Genomic DNA, 15,494 nt, shown 5'->3' with positions numbered 1-15,494 from the left:
TCGTTAGACTGAAAGCTTGTTGTGGACAGGGAATGTGTCTGTTTATTATTGTAGTGTGCTCTCCCAAGCGCTTAGTACAGTGCTCTACACATAGTAAGAATTCAGTAAATATGACTGAATGAATGAAATGCAATTGAATGAAGAAAGAGGTGAGAAGTGGCTGTACTAAATGCTTAGTAACAGTGCACTGCACACAGTAAGCACTCAATAAATACCATTGATTGACTGATTAAAGTGACCAGAAATGCAGGTGGGCATGGAGATTGAGAGAAATTCCAATCTCCAGTCCCTTTTTTTTATGATATTTGTTAAGTGCTTACTGTGTGTCAAGCACTGTTCTAAGCAGATACAAGTTGATCAGGTTAGACGCAGTCCCTGCCCCAAATGGAGCTCACAGTCAAAGGAGGAGGGAGAATAGGTGTTGAATCCCCATTTTACAGATGAGGAAACCTAGGCATTGAGAGGTAAAATGAATTGCCCAAGGTCACACAGCAAAGTGGAAGAGACAGGATTAGAAATCAGGTGCTGTTTGTGCCAGGCCCATATTCTTTCCATGAGTTACCTGCTGCTTGTGTTGTATCTACCCCTGCACTTAGTCCAGTGCTTAAGACATAGTGAGCACTTGATAAATAACAGAATTGTTATTATTACTATTGCTAACTATTGTTACCTCCTTTGCCCCAGATTGCATCTGAGGGAAAACTCATATACGTGTTGGCTGTTCACATGTATATTGGTCTCCTTTTTAATTTGGAAATTAGGGAGGGCTCAGGGAAGGGCAAGGGATGTGGGAAACAAGGAGCTGAAGTGGTTTCTTCTGTTGGAAGCCTGAAAGATGCTTTTATTCAGGTTGCACTTGAGGAGGAATTGGCTGGTGTGGATATGGACCAAGAGAGGAAAGGGGAGACACTTGGCCCGGTCCCCAAAGGTCAAATAGAAGGGCGGCAGCAGACAGAGCAGGGATGTAGGCAATCAGGACTGGAAATCTACTCTGAGATAAGGAAACGTTTGTCCAGAAACACTCTGGGCATGTTACTCCCCTCCTCAAAAATTCCCAGTGACTACCAATCCATCTGCGCATCAGGCAGAAACTCCTCACCCTGGGCTTCAAGGCTGTCCATCCCCTCGCCCCCTCCTACCTCACCTCCCTTCTGTCCTTCTCCAGCCCAGCCCGCACCCTCCGCTCCTCCGCCGCTAATCTCCTCACTGGGCCTCGCTCTCGCCTGTCCCGCCATCGACCCCCGGCCCACGTCATCCTTCCCCGGGCCCGGAATGCCCTCCCTCTGCCCATCCGCCAAGCTAGCTCTCTTCCTCCCTTCAAGGCCCTACTGAGAGCTCACCTCCTCCAGTAGGCCTTCCCAGACTGAGCCCCTTCCTTCCTCTCCCCCTCGTCCCCCTCTCCATCCCCCCATTTTACCTCCTTCCCTTCCCCACAGCACCTGTATATATGTATATATGTTTATACATATTTATTACTCTATTTATTTATTTTACTTGTACATATCTATTCTATTTATTTTATTTTGTTAGTATATTTGGTTTTGTTCTCCATCTCCCCCTTTTAGACTGTGAGCCCACTGTTGGGTAGGGACTGTCTCTGTATGTTGCCAACTTGTACTTCCCAAGCGCTTAGTAAGCGCTCAATAAATACGATTGATTGATTGATTGAAAGAAAAAAGTTCCAGTTCGGCTTGCACTCTTACTTCTAAAAGTCATTTCCTCTTTTCCTCATTCCCTCATTCCCTCTTTCTTCACTCCCTTCTGCATCACCCTTATTTGCTCTCATTGTTCATTCCTCCCTCAGCCCCACATTTCTTATTTCCTCTTCTCCCTCTCCCTTCTGCATCGCCCTGATTTGGTCTCATTATCCACTGTTCACTTAATCCCACAGCACTTATGTACATATCATAATTTCCTGGTTTATATTAATGTCTGTCTCCCCACTGTATATTGTAAGCATGTTGTGGGCAGGGTATGTGTCTACCAACTCTGTTATGTTGGTATATTGTACCTTCCCAAGGACTTAGTACATTGCTCAGCACATAGTAAGCTCTCAATAAATATGATGATTGATAGATTAAACCTTTCCCTGTCCCAAGCCAATCAGTTCCGAATTTAGAATCAGTTCCAAAAAACGAGGAAACAAAGTCCACATTTTCCGGGATGGAAATTAATCCATAAAAAGGCTTAATTAGGTCAAAAAAGATGCAAGTAGTCCTTAATACCTTCCCCATAGAAATTTGGTTTCCTTTGCCCCTCCCTCGCCTCAGTGATGTACACTCTGTGATTTGTTCCCGTCAAGAGTAATAATCACAAAGAGCTGGTGATAATAATAATGGGGGTCTTTGTATTGTGCTTATTCTGCGGCAGGCACTGAACTGAACTCCAGGGTATATACAAGACAATCAAATGAGAAGCAGTGTGGCCTAAAGGATAGATCATGGCCTGTGCATCAGAAGGAGCTGGATTCTAATCCCAGTTGGAATATGTCTGTTCATTGTTAATTGTACTCTCCCACGTGCTTAGTACAATGCTCTGCACCCAATAAGCACTCAATAAATATGATTGAATGAATGAAAGAATGAATTCCCTGCTCCACCATTTGTCTGCAGTGTGACCATGGGCCTGGGTTAGATGCTTGGGCCTGAAAGTCAAAAGGACCTGAGTTCTAATCCCAGCTCTGACAAATATCTGCCGCGTGACCTTGGGCAAGTCACTTAACTTCTCTGGGCCTGAGTTACCTCATTGGTAAAATGGATATTAAGAGTGTGAACCCCATGTGTCCAACCTGATTAAGTTATATTTTCCCTGGTGCTTAGAACAGTATTTGGCACATAGTAAGCGCTTAACAAGTACATACAAAAATACCTGGATTTTGAACATCTGTACACTTCAAAACCATCTAGGCCCTGGGTTTTTAAACGGTAGTCGGCTTTAATTTAACAGGCCTTTTTGAAGGGTGTGACTTGCCCTTCATCAAGGGAATCTTCCACGTGGCCCCTGGAGATCAGAGGGATTCCACAGCTGGTTTCCACATGGGGTATCGACACAAAAACGGTGGGTATTCATCAGCTCCTCCGATAAATAACTTGCTTCTCCCTGGAAAGAAGTTTGGTTGAGGTGCTTGGAGATAATTGGGGAAAATGTCAAGGGTGAAGTTTAGAAGGTTTCAGTGATTTGTGATTATAAAACTTTCCTCAACCTTATAAAGAGATCCAGACGCTACGTAATTATATTGCCTAAGTCAGTATATAAGGATGAATATGATCATGCAGGGAGGAAGGGTAATTCTCCCAGGGCCAATATAACGTGATACATAAATAGCCAGCGGGGAGGAGCTTCTCAGCATGGGACGAGGCGTAGACAGGAGAAGTCAGGGGAGGGAGAAGCTGGGAAAACACAGACGGCACAGGATCTTGACTGAGGGTTATGGGGAGGAAAGGGGTCTGTCAAGAGGAAGACTTTCTGCAGTTTATCCGGAGGTGCTTAGATGTTTTACTGTGCAGCACGTGGTCAGGGAGACCACCTGCCCAGGCCCTGGGGAACGGATGTGGTGATCTCATCCGAGTTTTCATCCCTCGAGGTGTTGATCCCTCAGTTCCATGACCGCTTCCATGCCCAGGGTTTGAAGTTGGCTACGATTAAATTGGATGAGGTCCCTCTTTCCCTCATAGGATCAACACCGGATGCTGCTTTGAGAAGCGGTCACTCTGTCACCCGTATGGTTTCTCCTAGGATCGACACCGGATGTTGCTTTGGTGATCTAGCAAGGATTCACTAAGCTGGGGTAGACACAAGCTAATCAGGTTGGACACAGTCGATGTCCCACATGGGGCTCACAGTCTCACTCCCCATTTTACGGATGAGGTAACAGGCCCAGAGAAGTTAAGTGACTTGTCCAAGGTCACACAGCAAACATGTGGCGGAGCTGGGATTAGAACCCATGTCCTTCTGACTCCTGGGTCTGGGCTCTATCCAATAGGCATGCTGCTTCTCTTCTCCCATTACATCCCCATTTACATTCTTGGCTCCTTCCAAGAAAAAGTCCCAAGTGTACCTCACTTATTTATTTATTTATAATAATATCTGTCTCCCCGCTAGACCATAAACTCACTGTGGGCAGGGATTGTGTCTGTTATATTGTACTCTCCCTAGTGCTTAGGACAGTGCTCTGCATACAGTAAGCATTCAATAAACATGATTGAAAGACTGACTGACTGAATAACATGAGCCTTCGGTTGCCACCATGGAGGTACAGAGGATCCTGGTGAAGGTGGGGTGAATTGGAACTGTTCTCATGGTTACTGAGTTAACATAGAGACCTCAGATCTTGGAGTCTTCCTGTGGTAATAATAATAATAATAATGAATGGTATTAAGTGCTTACTATGTGCAAAGCACCGTTCTAAGCACTGGGGAGGTTACAAGGTGATCACGTTGTTCCACGGGGGGCTCACAGTCTTAATCCCCATTTTACAGATGAGGTAACTGAGGCCCAGAGAAGTTAAGTGACGTGCCTAAAGTCACACAACTGACAATTGGCAGAGCTGGGATTTGGACCCATGACCTCCGACTCCAAAGTCCGTGCTCTTTCCAATGAGCCACGCTGCTTCAGTGGTAGGACTGGAGATGGGACTCTGGGTGGTGGGCAGACACATGGACATGGGAAGTTGCAAAAGCAGGAGGGAGCGCTTTGTCGGCAAGCTTTGTAACCAGCCCAGGAAGTTGGGGGAAGGAGAGGAGGCTAGGCCTCAGTGACCTACCTCTCCTTCAGGGAGATACCAGGATTCCATTTAAAGAAGGTTGACAATGAGAGTGGTGCAAGGAATTGGGAAGCCGTGAACAGAAAAGATGGCAGTGTGGACTCCAGCAAGGTGTGGAGCCCTGGGAAGGGCTGGGGTGGATACATTTCCTGCTGAAGGAATACCGCAGCTCATTGCCGATGCTGGCCCAAAGTCCCCTGTTCCAGAAAGCTATCCCATCAGGCACAACAGTACTGTTTGCCACCCTTGTTGGCCACCGATTTTATGGGATTTCTGCTGGGCCTGTCCACTTCACTGAAGGCTTCTAGTGATCCTTTGGTCCGAACCCTTCACTGCTGGTCAAGTACTTGTATTAAGTTGTGGGTTAGATAAAAGAAAATTGGGTTGGACACAGTTCCTGTCCCACATGGGGTTCACAGTCTTCGTCCCCATTTTACATATGAGGCACAGAGAAATGAAGTGACTTGTCCAAGGTCACACACAGCAGACAAATGGCAGAGCTGTGATTAGAGCCCAGGTTCTTCTGATTCCCAGACCTGTGCTCAATCCACTAATTCATGCTGTCCCCTAAACTTAATACAGTGCCTGGCACATAGCAAGTGGGTCACTCGGGGAAGCAGTGTGGCTTAGAGAAAAGTGCAAGGGCTTGGGACTCAGAGGTCACGGGTTTGAATCCCAGCTCTGCCACTTGTCAGCTGTGTGACTTTGGGCAAGTCGCTTAACTTCTCTGTGCCTCAGTTACCTCATCTGTAAAATGGGGATTAAGACTGTGAGCCCCACATGGGACAGCCTTATTACTTTGTATCTACCCCAGTGCTTAGAACAGTGCTTGGCACTTAGTAAGTGCTTAACAAATACCATAATAATAATAATAAGCGCTTAACAAATACTACAATTATTATTAGTAGTATTATTGTTGGGGATGCGGTGGGTTTTCCCCTCTCCTAGTGGGTGAAATGATGACAGTGCCTAATTTCCTGCCACCCTCTCCTAATCATCATACCCTACCAGAGCTGCCTGTGAGAAGGGCTAAGTTGAGCCTGTTATGCTTTGCTTTCCACCCCAGACTTCAGACCAGTTTGGAAAACCTGACTTTGAAGGCTTTTGTGTTGGGGAAGGTGCTGTTTCCATTAATCAACCCATCAGTCAGTCAGTCAGTGTACTGGGGAGAGAGGAGCAAATCTACGGACAGAACCCCAGATCCCCTCCCCTAGTGCCCCAAGCTCCAATGAGGAGTCCGTGTTGCTTTAACTTTTCTGTGCCCTGCAATTCTGCTGTAAAAAGAGCTTTTTGTGTTTTTGTGTGGGAGACTGGGGCCGGAGCATTGTTTTTGGAGATTGTCCAACAGGAGGGAGAAAAATATTTTTTAGAAGAAAATGAAGAGGAGGGTGGTAGGGGACTGAAAAGGAAAAAAAAAAAGAATCAATCATTGCAAAGTGTCAGATATCGAGCAGGTAGTTCCTTTTTTCTAGCTCAGCTCAGAGAGTCTGAGCTTTAGAGTGCTGCGGGTAGGTTTTCAGGGCGAATATTACTGTTTTGGTCTCAGCTGGCTTCAGGCTGGGCCCAGGAGCTGACTGGACATCAAGGCAGCTTAGCTGCATTTCTCTCCATGCACGGGCCGTCTGAGCAATGAGGGCGAGACATAGAAAGGATGAGGCCTTGTTCTCCCCCGTCAGACTCAAAGCTCCTTGATGGCAGGAGTTGTGTCTAGCCGCTAGCCAACAAGAGAAGCAGCATGGCACGGGCTTGGGAGTCAGAAGGTCATGGGTTCTACTCTTGACTTCACTGTATGTCTGCTGTGTGACCTTGGACTAGTCACTTCACTTCTCTGGGCCTCAGCTACCTCATCTGTAAAATGGGTATTAAGAGTGTGTGAGACAAGGACTGGGCCCGACCTCACTAACTCATATCTACTCCAGCGCTTAAAACAGTGCTTGGCACTTAGCAGGCATTTAAAAAGTACCATTATCATTATTATTATTATTATTATTAGTGAGTCAGAAGGACCTGCCTTCTAATCCCGGCTCTGTCACTTGTCTGCTGTGTGACCTTGGGCAAGTCTTTTCACTTATCTGTGCCTCAGTTACTTCATCTGTAAAATGGGGATTAAGATGAGGAGCCTTATTTGGGACAGGGAATGTGTCCATCCTGATTAACTTACACCTACCCCAGTACTTACTTAGTACAGTGTCTAGCACATAGAAGGCACTTAATGAATAACTTAAAGCAAACAAACTCACTCATTCCCATGGCTTAACAAATAAAAAACCCCCAAAACTGTATTATATACTCCCAAATTCTGAGTACCCCTGACACAGTAAGTGTTCAATGACCACCAGTGATTGATTGCTTGTTCTCTGAAGTCCACACACCCCTCCCTCCCTCCCTTCTTTCTCCAAGGCTGGCAGAGAAATGCAAAACACACATCATCTTGGAACTGCCATCCATCTTTGGACTCTTCTACAGATGAACTTCTTTTAGTTCCAGTTAGGTGAATTAGTTAGTGGTGGCCTTGATTAAGCTGTGTTTAGTGCTGGGATAGTCCTCTAAACTGTAAGCTCACTGTGGGCAGGGAATGTGTCCATTATATTGTTGTATTGTACTCTTCCAAGTGCTTAGTACAGTGCTCTGCACACAGTAAACGCTCAATAAATACTATTGACTGATGCAAGACAATGAGACCACACTTCAGCCCTGTCTCTGATTAGCTTCACCATCCAATATGTCTGTTGATTTGGAAGAGAGCAGGGTTGCAGTGTGGTCTAGTGGAAAGACAACAGGCCTGGGAGTGAGAAGATCTGGGTTCTAATCCTAGCTTTGCCACGTGTCTGCTGTGTGACCTTGGGAAAGTCACTTCACTTCTCTGTGCCTCAGTTTTCTCATCTGTAAAATGAGGATTAAAACTGTGAGCCCTTTGTGGGTCAGGGACTTGGCCCAACAAAATTACCTTGTATTTACCCCAATACTTAGTACAGTGCCTAGCACATAGTAAGGATTTAACAAATACCATTAAAAAAAAGAAGCATAGGGACATGAAAGACTTTAGGGCTCTCACAAGAAGATTGAGTACTTCTGATCATTTGTGATTATTGGTTCAAGGCAGAACAAAGAGGAGACATGGAAACACCTAGAGAAGCAGGAAGAACAACCAACCTTTTTTTTTTTGGTATTTGCTAAGCACTTATTATGCACCAAGCACTGTTCTAATCACTGGGATAGATACAATTTTTTTCAGATTGGACATAGGACCTGTCCCACATGGGCCTCACAGTCTAACTAGGAAGGAGAGCACATATTGAAATCTCATTTTACAGCTGAGGAAATTGAGGTCTTGAGAAGTGATGTGCCCAAGATCACAGCAGACAAGAGGCAGAGCCAGGATTAGAACCCAGGTCCTCTGACTCCCAGGTTCCTGCTCTTTCCACTAGGCCACGTGGGATAATAACAACTGTCCCATCCTGTGAAAGTGCTTATGAACAATAAATATGTTGTATGAAAACTTGGCTATTATTATGAATATTGGCAGTTAGCCTCTCTTTCGTTATCAATACAGTCACACTGCCCACCCCTTCCAGAATACAAAAAAGGTTATGCTACACATATCCTTACCACAGTTTTATTTCCAATCCATCAATCAATCAATGGTATTTATTGAGCGCTCAATAGGTGCAATTTGTTGCCAATTTGTACTTCCCAAGCGCTGAGTACAGTGCTCTGCACATAGTAAGCGCTCAATAAATACGATTGATGATGATGAGGTGCAGAGCACTGTACTAAGCGCTTGGGAGAGTACAACAGGATGAAGAGACACGTTCCCTGCTAATTTTCGACGTCCAGCCAAGTCTCCCCAACCACTTACTCGCAATTTAAAACTAGGCCACGGGATGGCAACACTTGGGCGAACATTCCAAATTGACAAGAATTAGTGAAAATCTGAAATCTCACCAAAGAAAATGAAATCAGCAAGGAGGCAATGGCTTCTGCATCACTTCTCTGGCCCAGTAAAAGCTATCCTGTTCCTTCTGTGTCTGGTTCGCATTTGGGAAAATTGCATTATAATTCGCAGCACCTGAGCTTTGAAAAAAAAATTTCCCGCCTAATAATAATAATGAGAATTATTGCGGTATTTGTTAAAGCCTTGCCGTGAGCCAAGCACTGTATTAAGTGCTGGAGTAAGTACAAGATAATCAAGTCAGAGCAGTCTCTGGTCCACAAGGGGCTCACAGGCTAGGGGGGGGAACGAGACCAGATATTGAATACTCATTTTATGTGTGAAGAAACTGAGGCAGAGAGCAGCTAAAGGACTTGTCCAAGGTCACACAGCAGGCAAATGGCTGTGTGTTGACTGTGTCCAACCTGATTAGCTTGTAACTTCCCCAGTGTCTGGCACATAGTTTAGCACTTGATAAATACCACAAAAAACTGGCAAGTTTATTCATTCAAATGTATTTAATGAGTGCTTAGCGTGTGCAGAGCACTGTAGTAAGCACTTGGGAGAGTACAATATAACAATAAACAGGCACATCCGCTGCCCACAATGAGCTTCCAGGAGTAGAACAAACTTCTCCTGAGTCCTAGACTTGTATCTTCCCACTAGGCCTCAATACTTCCAAATATAGCAGGTTGTTTGCATTCTTCTTTTTAAAGCACGGCTAGGACTTGAGGATTGAGAGTTTCGTATCTGCTAGCAAGGGGGTGTACTTCGTATTAGGAGATCTGAGTTAAGTCATTGGATGTTTATTGCGGCAGAGTTAAAGTTCCTGGAGCTCTACTATCCCATCGCTACTCTTAAATGGGTGGGGGTGAGGTGGGGAGGGGAGGCAGAGAAGGTTAAGTGCAGGAATGAGATCTCCCTCCTTGGCCTTCCTACTGAGTCTCTAGAATCTATCCCTTCATTCATTCACTCATTCAATCATATTTACTGAGCACTTACAATGTGTATAGCACTGTACTGAGAGCTTGGGAGAGTACAATAGAACAATAAACAGACACATTCCTGGGGTCTCCATCATTCGAGCCAAGGACCCCTAGCCCATATCCTCCCCCTGGCCTGGAACTCCCTTCCCTTCCATATGTGAAAGACCATCACCTTCCCCATCTTCAAAGATTTACTAAAATCACAGCTCCTCCAAGAGGTCTTCCCCTTCTAAACCTCATTTCTGCTACTCCCTCTCACTTCCGCGTCATTCTTGCACTTGGATTTGTACCTCACTCTGAGTTCCACAGCACCTATGTGCTATATATAATTTATTTTAATGTCTATCTCCCCCTCTAGATTGTAACCTCCCCTTGGCAGGGAAAATGTCTCCAACTCTGTTGCAGTGTAATAGTAATGGTACTTATTAAGTGCTTGCTGGGTGCAGAGTACTGTACTAAGTGCTGGGAGAGAATGCCCAGTTGGAAATTGGACATGGTCTCCATCTAACAATATAAAGGGGGATTGGAGGTATTTAAGGAATGAAGAAGCAATAAACAGCACTGAAACATCCTGAAAGACCAGGACAAATACACAAAATAATCAGAAGGATGTTCTCCTTTCTCAGAATGGCACCTGGAGAGTTTCCAGTACTCTACCAGTCTTGGCTACGGGAGGGAGAGTCAAGCAGGGGCATAACAATTCCATTCTTAGCTTTGGCAGTGGCTACTGAGTGGAAGGCAAATCTGCTACAAGTCAAAACTCACGAGAGAGAGTCGAGGGTAGAGTCTCGAGTTTACTGTGTGGAAGAAGTCAATGGTAAACCACTTCCATATATTTACCAAGAAAACTCTATGGCTATGCTAACCAGAATGATTGCAGATGGAGAGATGGGAGAGATGTGTCCATGGCAATGGTCTGAGTCAGAAGCGACTCGAAAGCATATGACAAGGTAAGAGAAGGATGCTCTGGCTAGAGGAGCAGGATTTCAGGCTCCTGGTGATTCAGAGTCCAAGGTACACATACACCCTTAGTGACCACTCCAGCAGCTGCTCATCTTTCCCCTGGTTTTGGGGAGGCCTCATGAGGAAAGAGCATGGCTGACTCATAATCTTGCGGCCCAACAAGTCCTCTCCCAAGTGCTTAGTACAATGTTCTACACACGGTAAGTGCTCAGTGAATACCTTTGATTGCTGAATTGATTAACTGATTCATCAGTTTTGAGCACTTACTGTGTCCAAAACACTGTACTGAGGTCTTGGGAGAATACAGTACACGGAGTCAGTAGACACATGCCCTGCCCGCAGCAAACTTACAGTCTAGAGGGGGTGACAGACATTAATATAAGTAAATAATTTATAGCTATGTACATTGGTGCTGTGGGGCTGAAGGTGGAGCGAATTTCAAATGCCCAAAGGGAACAAAATGCAAATGCACAGGTGACACAGTGGGAACCGGGGAAAAGAGGATTTAATTGGGGAAAGCCTCTTTGAGAAGCAGCATGGAATAGTGGATAGAGAACAGGCCTGATAGCCAGAAGATCATGGGGTCTAATCCCAGCTCTGCCACTTGTCCTCTGTGTGACCTTGGGCAAGTCACTTAACTTCTCTGTATCTCAGTTCCCTCATTTGTAAAATGGGGATTAAGACTGAACCCATGTGGGACAGGGACTGTGCCCAACCTGATTATCTTATTTAATGATAATAATAATGGCATTTATTAAGCACTTACTATGTGCAAAGCACTGTTCTAAGTGCTGGGGAGGTTACAATGTGATCAGGTTGTCCCACGGGGGGCTCACAATCTTCATCCCCATTTTACAGATGAGGTAACTGAGGCACAGAGAAGTGAAGTGACTTTCCCAAAGTCACACAGCTGACAATTGGCAGAGCCAGGATTTGAACCCATGACCTCTGACTCCAAAGCCCATGCTCTTTCCACTGAGCCACACTGCTTCTCTACTCTATTTCTACCCCAGCACTTGGAACAGTGCTTGACACATAGTAAGCACATAACAAATACCATCACTATAATTAATGCTTTGAAGGAGGGGAGAGTGGTGGTCTGGTGTATATGGAGGGAGGGAGAGGGAGGGAGGGAGGATGTGGGAAAGGGGTCAGCGATGAGATAGATGAGATTGGGGCTCAGTGAGCAAGCTGGCGCTAGAGGAGCGAAGTGTGTGGACTGGGTTGGAGTGAATCGATGAGGTGAGGTAGGAGAGAGGAGCTGATTGTGCGCTTTAAAACCATTAGTAAGGTGTTTCTGTTCAGTGTGCTGCTAGAGAAGCAGCATGGCTCAGTGGAAGGCGCATGGGTTTGGGAGTCAGAGGTCATGCGTTGTAATCCTGGCTCCGCCACTTGTCTGCTCTGTGACCTTGGACAAGTCACTTAACTTCTCTGTGCCTCAGTTACCTCATCTGTAAAATGGGGATTAAGACTGTGAGCCCCACGTGGGACAGCCTGATTACCATTTATCTCCCCCCATGCTTAGAACAGTGCTTGGCACATAGTAAGCACTTAACAAATACCATTATTATTATTATTATTATTATGTAAAGGTGGATGGGCAACCACTGGAGGTTCCTGAGGAGTGGAGAGACATAAACTGAACATTTTCTTAGGAAAATGATCCAGGCAGCAGAGTGAAGTATGTAGTGGAGTGGGGAGAGACAGGAGGCGGGGAGGTCAGTGAGGAATCTGATTCATTCATTCATTCATTCATTCAATCTATTTATTGAGCGCTTACTGTGTGCAGAGAACTGTACTAAATGTGTGGGAAGTACAAGTTGGCAACATATCGAGACGGTCCCTACCCAACAATGGGCTCGCAGTTTAGAAGGTAAAAAATATGGAATGTTTCACGAATTTATGTGTCATCTGATGCAAGATGCAATAGAATAAGTGTTTAGATCAGCATAGCAGCAGTTTGGATGGAGAGGAAAGGGAGGATTTTAGGGATGTTGTGAAGGTAGAACCTCCAGGATTTGGTGACAAGTTTGAATAAGTGGGTTGTATGAGAGAGAAAATTTGAGGATGATGTCAACATTATGGGCTTATGAGATAGGGAGGGTAGTGGTACTGTCTATAGTGATGGTAAAGACAGAGTTTGGGTGGGAAGATAAGGAGTTCTGTTTTGGACACAGTATGATAATAATAATAATTATGGTATTTGTTAAGTGCTTACTATGTGCCAGGCACCAGTTGCCCACACCTTGCCCTGGACCTGTGCTGCCACACCACTGGGCCTGGTTGGAAATGCCTCAGAGCTGTCCCACCCCACACCCCCTTCCCTCAATCACCAAGAGGGAACATTCAGAAATTAAATGGAGAATTCATTGAATTTAATCGATCATAGTTATGGAGTGCTTCCTGTGTTTAGAGCATTGTAAAGCACCGGGAGAGTACAACAATAAACAGACTCATTCCCTGCCCACAATGAGCTTACAAGTCTAGAGGGGGAGACAGACATTAATATAAATAAATGACAGATATGGACATAAGTTCTGTACAGCTGGAGGGAGGATGAATAAAGTCAGGGCAATGAAGAAGGGAGTGGGAGAAGAGGAAAGGAGGGCTTAGTCAGGGAAGGCCTCTTAGAAGACATGTGCCTTCAATAAGGCTTAGAAGAGGGGGAGAGTAATTGTCTGTCGGATTTGAGGAGGGAGGGCATTCCAGGCTAGAGGCAGGATGTGGGCGAGGGGTCGGCGGTGAGATGGAAGAGATTGAAGTACAGTGAGAAGGTTAGCATTAGAGGAGCGAAGTGTGTGGGCTGGTGATTGAATGCTTTGAAGCCGAATAATAATATAACTATGGCATTTATCAAGCACCAAATGCTGAATTAAGTGCTGGGGAGAGACACAAGATAGGTCCCACACGTGGCTCACAGTCCAAGTAGAAGTGAGAACAGGCATCAAATCCCCCAGTTGAGGCCCAAGGTCATACAGCAGACAAGTGGCCGGGCCAGGATTAGAACCCAGGTCTTCTGACTCCCGAGCCTGTGCTCTTTCGACTAGGCCACACTGATTCCCCTGTGTCAAGTGATGGACCAGCCTGGACGATAGGCTGGAGCCTTTTTCGAGCACCTAAGTGGGTGGCATTAGTAGCCACACAAAGTGAGGAATGTTTCAAGTCCTTGAATTTAATAATCTCTTGAAATCCTGCAGGGGAGCATTTGGGCTCAAATGAACCGATGGGACTTATCATTACTGTCGTACAAATACTTTATGAGCCTCATAAACCGAATGCCTGAATTGTGAATTTCTTTATCTAGCTTTGCTCTGTGTTTGCACCAGGGCTTGGCTCTCAACAGGGCATTCACAGGCTGGGATGTGGGTGGGTGAGGCAGATAATTTTCTTCTTTTTTTGTCACATAAACTGTTGGGTTGAATTGAGGAAGTGATAAGAAGAAAACAAGCATGCAGTTTTTTCCTCCACCATGGTACGTTGACTTAGGCTGTGAGCCCCACATGGGACAGGGACTCTGTCCAACTTGATTAATTTGTAACTACTGCAGCTCTTAGACCAGTGCTTGGCACTTAGTTAGTGCTTAACAAGTCCTTCCCCATCCCCTCCGCCTTACCGCCTTCCCCTCCCCACAGCACCTGTATATAAGTTTGTACATATTTATTACTCTATTTTACTTGTACATATTTTCTATTCTATTTATTTTATTTTGTTAATATGTCTTGTTTTGTTGTGTGTCTCCCCCTTCTAGACTGTGAGCCCGCTGTTGGGTAGGGACTGTCTCTATATGTTGCCAACTTGTACTTCCCAAGCACTTAGTACAGTGCTCTGCACACAGTAAGTGCTCAATAAATACGATTGAATGAATGAATGAATGAATGAACAAGTATAATAATTATTATTATTACTATGTTACTAAGTCTATCCTGATCCAAGCAAATCCCTCCCTGATAAATGAACATTTACTAAATGCCCACTTTGACATGATGCTCTTCGTTAGAAATAATTTAACTTGGGGGCCTCTAAATCATAAGGAGTGGGTAGTGGAGGAACATAAACAGCCATAAAACTTCTCCCTGTCCTGTTTGTGTCCAAATGCTCAGTACAATGTACGCACACAGCAAGCTCTCCATAAATACCATTGATTGATTGAATGATTAACCAGGGCAAACTGAGAACAGCACCAGTTTCACCCTCGTACCTTTCTGATTGCCCAGTTATCTTGTTACCACTGGATTTTAATAATAATTGTGGTATTTGTTAAGTGCTTACTGTGTGCCAAGCACTGACTGTAGTAAGCAATGGGGTGGATTCAAGCAAATCGGGTTGCACACGGTTCCTGTCCTATGTAGGGCTCAAACACTCAATCCTGATTTTCCAGTTGAGGTAACTGAGGCACAGAGAAGTGAAGTGGCTTTCCCAAGGTCATACAGCAGACAAGTGGAAGAACCAGGATTAGAACCCATGACTTCTGTCTCCCAAGTCTTTGCTCTACCCATTACACTAACCTGTTTCTCTAGCAGTTGTGGTAGTAGTGGTAGTAACAGTATGGCCTAGTGGAAACAGTGTGGACCTGGGATCTGGGTTCCAATCCTGGATGGGGGCCAGCTGTGGCAGAGATGTGAGGGAAGAAGGAGAGAAGGACAAGATCCCCCAAGGTGAAAACCAAACTGCGCTTGTTACTGGTTTGCAACTGAAACAAACCAGGGGCCCTTCTTCCATGAAAAACAAACAATTGCCAGATCCAGCCTGTCTTGGCGCTTTGATGTGCTCGCTCTTTCTCCTCCTGACTTGCTTTTTCCTGACCGGGCTTTCATTTTGAGCCATTGGCTGCCCCAGAAAGTCGAGGTCTGTG

Source organism: Tachyglossus aculeatus, chromosome 10 (genome assembly GCF_015852505.1).
Source record: "Tachyglossus aculeatus isolate mTacAcu1 chromosome 10, mTacAcu1.pri, whole genome shotgun sequence".
Taxonomy (NCBI): Eukaryota; Metazoa; Chordata; class Mammalia; order Monotremata; family Tachyglossidae; genus Tachyglossus; species Tachyglossus aculeatus.
Note: the sequence above shows the minus strand (reverse complement) of the source record.